Here is a 5,784-nt window from a genome sequence, read left to right as displayed (position 1 = left end):
CAGGATGGTAAGACCTTGACGGCAACATACGGTAGATATGGCAAAGATCTCCATTATGCAGCTAGCTACTGTATTGTGTACCGTTTCCTATATGAGACCAAGGTTAGATAATGTAAATAGAGGTTCTATATGGTGACTTCATTGTTAGAACCATTTTGTGTGTTAAAGAAAATGTACAGAACTTATTTTGGTTTATTTCTGTTATATTTACTATTGGGTAAAAACTATATGGAAGAATACCTAGGATAGGATAAAGTAATCCTTCTACCCCCCCCTTAAAAGAGTTAGATGCACTATTGTAAAGTGGTTGTTCCACTGGATATCATAAGGTGAATGCACCAATTTGTAAGTCGCTCTGGATAAGAGCGTCTGCTAAATGACTTAAATGTAAATGTAATACTTATTGTTGTATGGAAACTTAGCTTTATGGTAAATACTTTATATGGAAAGCCTTTTATGGTTGCTAATGTGAAACCTAGTGGATACGTGGGTTTGCTAGGAGGAGTAGCATTAAGGCTTATGGGTAACATGGCCAGGTTATTGCACCTGATATAGGAGGACACCATGCGGAGTTACAGTTTTCTACCATTTCATTTGGATTTCATTTGCCTGCTGCACTTTGGGATTGTACTTTGGGATTTTACCTTTTTACCATTAATATTACTTAGAACCTGTCAAACCCTATCTGGATTGCAATGCTTTATTTGACCACTTATCAACCAGGAATATGTGTGACAAACAACAGACATTTGTGAGTAATAAATATAATTTATCTGCATCAGCAACCTCTCATCTCACTGATGGAAACACGTATGGAACCAACCTGTATTTTGGTGTCTATAGAATGCTTTCAGAATCTAGGAACTTAATCCACGACAGTTATCATTAGTGTGGTGCTGTCATCATTAGTGTGGTAAAGCCATCTTTTAGCAGTGCTTTAATGTAGTGATGTCATGATTCGTGTGGTGAGTGTGGTGCAATGTGGTGATGTCATCATTGATGTGGTGATGACATCATTAGTGTGGGACCTTATTTCACTGATTCCGAAATCCGATAAAGACCTTTCTCTCATTGACAATTGGAGACCAATTACTTTATTAAATATTGATTACAAATTGATTGCTCTGGTTTATGCCAAAAGATTAAAGAAAATGATAGATACCGTTATAAATGAGACTCAAACAGGATTTATGAATGGCCGTCACATAAACTCTAACATTCGTTTAGTATTGGACCTTCTAGATTATTCAGATGCAATGGACCCTGATGCCATTGTTATATTTTGGGACTTCTGTAAAGCCTTTGACACAATTGAACATTAATTTCTCTTTAGGTCACTTAAACTGTTTGGCTTCGGTGAAAATGTTATCAAAGTCGTTCACATGTTTTACAAAGATATAAATAGTTCTCTGTTACTAAACCTTAATGCTATCACTGCATTCTCTATTGCATCAGAATTAAAACTGAATGTTTCTGAATGTGAAATCTTATGTTTATATGCCTATGATGATAAAGAAATAGAAAATATTCCTGTAAAGGACTGTGCTAAATATTTAGGAATAGATCTGCCAACAAAAAAAACTTAGTCAGACAACATATGAATTTCTCTCCTAAAATTAAGAAAACAAAAAATATATTTAATAATTGGCTACAAAGGGATCTTTCTATACTTGGGAGAGTACTTCTGTCCAAGGCAGAGGGACTGTCTCGCTTTGTGTACCCCTCATTATCTTTATTTGTAAATCCTCTAGTTGTAAAGGGATCAACAAGACCTTCTTGACTTCATCTGGAATAATCTCACAAACTAAAAAAGTCAAGTCCTCTCTAACAAAAGGCGGTCTGGAAGTGTTGGATTTTGTTGACATAAATAACACTTTCAAGATAAACTGGTTGAAAAAATGTTTGATCAATACTGAATCAATATGGTATATCATTCCAAATAACGTGTTTAATAAGTTGGTAGGTCTTCCATTTTTCTGAATGTAATTATATTCATGAAAGATTACCCACTAAAATTGGCTAGGTTTCACATCAAGCTTTAATGGCCTAGAAAATGTGTGTTCCTGCACAGTTCTTCCCACATAAAGCTCTTTTTGGGGGAATAATTTAGACATAACTCGTAAGGAATAAGTCATTGTTCTACCCAGCTGGCATGAGAGGATTATAGACTTTGTTCTTGATGTTTTTGACAACAGGGGTAATATTCTTACATTGGACAATATACATTGAATGAGTTTCCAATACCTTTCAGAGAGTTTATTTCTGTGATCAAAGCCGTTCCCAGTGGTCTAACTACACTAATGAAAACTCATCTTAGCTTTGAAAATGATCACAAAGCTTATCCAGAAATCAGATTGGAAGAAGTGGGCTTACCTGAGAAATCTTGTTGTAAGAAATTAATTCTACATTCACAGCACAACTTACGCTAGAGGAAACATGGAAATGCTTATTCCTGACATTGTCTGGAAAAAAGCTTGGTTAAGGCCTAACAAATATTGTATACAAACAAATTTAAGGAAGTGCACTTTTAAATTCTACATAAGATATATCCAATGTATTCTATGTTGGTCCCAAATTTGCGGCTATTGATAATATCTGCGTTTTCTGTGAAAAAGACAGGAGAGAATCTGACTCACTTGTTCTTTGAATGTAAATTTGTGTCAGAATTTGGAAACCTTGCAGAATACTTATTTACCATTATGAACACTACCCATGTTTTTGACATGAAGGATATAACATGTTTACTATTGCAATGATAACAAGACCATTTGAAATGATTGTGATTTTTAAAATTCTTGTTGCCAAATACTTTATACACAAACTAAAATTCCAGAAATTAAACCAAAGGTGCATAGATGGTATAAATAACAGTATTTACATGTGATACTGAGTAATGAAGATATGTAAACCTTATTAAAGTGGAATTATTAAAGTGGCATTATGTCCTCGTTAGTGTGGTTGATGTCATCATTAGTGGTTGTAGTGTAGAATGTCTTCATTTGCAGTGCTCCCCTGTCTCTGTCTCTTTTACTAGTCACTATGAACGTCTCCTGTCTTTTCTGTCACTTCCTGCCATGCCGACCGCTCTGATACTTGACAGACTGATGCTGGACGACCTGAGTTGTGTTGAAACCATGTTGGGTTGTGTCTGTGCCTGTCTATCGGTGGTGTGTGTGGTGTGTTGTGTCTGTGTGTGTGTGTGTGTGTGTGGTGTGTGTGTGTGTGTGTGTGTGTGTGTGTGTGTGTGTGTGTGTGTGTGTGTGTGTGTGTGTGTGTGTGTGTGTGTGTGTGTGTTGTGTGTGTTGTGTGTGTGTGTGTGTGTGTGTGTGTGTGTGTGGGTGTGTGTGTGTGCTAGTTTAACATGTGTCAGTCTCTAGCCCATCACAGCAAAGGCAATTATTTCCCATGAATTTTGTTGCTTGAAACACCAGTTTTGGACCCTTGAAACCATGTTAAGCATAACTTTAACACACACAGTCTTAATTGTCCTTTAATGAAATCACACCTTCTCTCTCCCCCCCTCTGATCCACCCCTCTCTCACACACCCGCTTCTCACTCCTTTCTCTCCAACTCTTCTCACTGCCATCCCTTTCTCTCTTCCCAATCCTCTCTTGTTTCTCTCTCTCTCTCCACTTCTTCTCTCATTCTCCCTCTCTCCTCCTGTACTTTGCTCTTTCTCACCCTCTGTCACTCCTTCCACTTTCTCCCCTCTTCTCTCTTTCATCTATCTCTCTCCCTACATTCCTCTCTCACCCTTCGCCTCCTCCCCCACCACCCCTCTCCCCTCCCTCTCTTCCATTTCAGCTCTATGACGTTGCGTAAAGGAAAGAAACGTCAGCATCACCATGCCAGGAACACATGGCCATTGACGTCTGCCCCGGCCCCATCCGACCTATCAGAAAATCTCCGCCTACTTCCCCGGCCTTGTCCCCCACCTCTGAGCCCCTCTCCCCCAAACCCACTGGCTTCCCCATGGTCTCAGTCCTGGCGGCCGCGGCCAGCGGGATGGGGGGTGGCGGTAGGGGAGGACTCTTGACGCCATTGCGCCGGGGGGCGATGGGAGGGGGCGGGGTCTTTGTCGTTACAGAGACAGCAGGCGAATCTGTGGAGATCAACAGTTCTGATAGTGACGACTGCAGTGAGTCCAGGGTTTGGCGTGTTGTTGAGTGTGTTTGTGTGTGTGGGGGTGGGTGTGGAGTGTTGTGTGTGCCCATAAGTGTGTGGTGTGTGTGTGTGGTGTGGTGTGTGTGTGTGTGTGTGTGTGGTGTGTGTGTGTGTGTGTGTGTGTGTGTGTGTGTGTGTGTGGTGTGTGTGTGTGTGTGTGTGTGTGGTGTGTGTGTGTGTGTGTGTGTGTGTGGTGTGTGTGTTGGTGTGTGTGTGTGTGCACACAAACGTGATTTACATCCCATATAAATGCATAGTGTTTCATTGATGTACTCTGTTGTGACATCTATATGTAATGGCTTTAGCATGTGTGTACTTTCAGATTGTGGAAGTCAGTGTGCTGTCCTTTTCATACAGTCATTGGTTGGTTTCAAAGCCTTCTGTGAGTCCATTCTGTGGCTTCCAATGTGACAGGTATGTTGCAATAGCCTGGTCCAAGATCGGCGTGTACTGTCTTGCCAACTCCTATGGTCATTGTCCCATCAAACATGGCTGGACACTATTGATTGACTGACGGATTGATTGGTTGATTGATTGATTGGTTCATTGATAAAGGTACCTTGCCTACTTTTGCTGCCGAGTGGCATTATTTATGTGACTCACCCACCCTAGGTCATTGATATGGGGGTTTTCTCAAGTGTAGTAACGTCGGAGTGATGGTGTTTGTTTCTGACACATGCTACTGGTTTTTAACCATTCCACTGGTTGTCTCCTATACAGCCGCTTTGGGAACACTGGAGTTTGATTTGCGGTACGAGCGAGCCTCCAGTCAGCTACACTGCACTATCCTCAGGGCCAAGGTGACCTCACAGATACCGTTCACTCACTTCCTATCTGCCCTTCAGCCCAATCCCAAATCGAGTCCTAGACCCTGCGTCCTATGCACTTTTGGAGATCTGAGAGAATGTGACAGATGCAAGATATATGTTAATAGCTCCATCGTGCCCTCTGATACCAATCAAATCCTCTCAGATCTCCAGAAGTGCATAGGGCGCAGGGTCTAGGGGTCGATTTGGGATTGGGCAGCTCCGGCATCCATGGATGTCACTTACCCTGCCATCACACATTTGTAGAATTTCTGCATTCCATTCCAGAAAAAGAGGGTCTAGTACAGTAAACGAATGAAGGCAGTCATAAGGGAGAATTAAAGGGATAGTTCACCCTAAAATATGCAGGCCTCAATCATCCCAAATGAAAGGGAACTAATTAGACTCAGCTTGACTTCTGACTAACTTTAATGTGGAGTTGAATGGTCCCATTAACATGAATGCGTTTCTGTTTTCAGTGAAGAACTTAATGCAGGAGGGTTCCTACTCTTAGAACAGAACAGAAATCATATCAAATAGAATGTTGAAAACAAAGACAAGGGCACTGCTAGGGTGAAACTATATAGTGCGCTACTTTTGACCAGGGCCCAGTGGGCTCTGGTCAGAAGTAGTGCACCAAATAGGGAATAGGGTGCCATTTCAGAAGCAGTCTTCATGTTTGCCTGCCTCTTGGCCCTCTTTCTTTGTTAAGCCTATCTTTTTCTTTCTTTCTTTCTTTCTTTCTTTCTTTCTTTCTTTCTTTCTTTCTTTCTTTCTTTCTTTCTTTCTTTCTTTCTTTCTTTCTTTCTTTCT

The 5,784-nt window shown here is 40.9% G+C and overlaps 1 pseudogene; it reads left to right on the top strand.

Annotated features, from left to right (window-relative positions):
- Window positions 1-3,809: 3,809 nt before the first annotated feature.
- LOC111981682 (double C2-like domain-containing protein alpha) overlaps window positions 3,810-5,784 on the top strand; it is a 27,669-nt pseudogene continuing 25,694 nt past the window's right edge.

The sequence above is a fragment of the Salvelinus sp. IW2-2015 genome, linkage group LG20 (genome assembly GCF_002910315.2).
Source record: "Salvelinus sp. IW2-2015 linkage group LG20, ASM291031v2, whole genome shotgun sequence".
Lineage (NCBI taxonomy): Eukaryota > Metazoa > Chordata > Actinopteri > Salmoniformes > Salmonidae > Salvelinus > Salvelinus sp. IW2-2015.
Note: the sequence above shows the minus strand (reverse complement) of the source record. Positions and strands in the feature narration are given on the sequence as shown.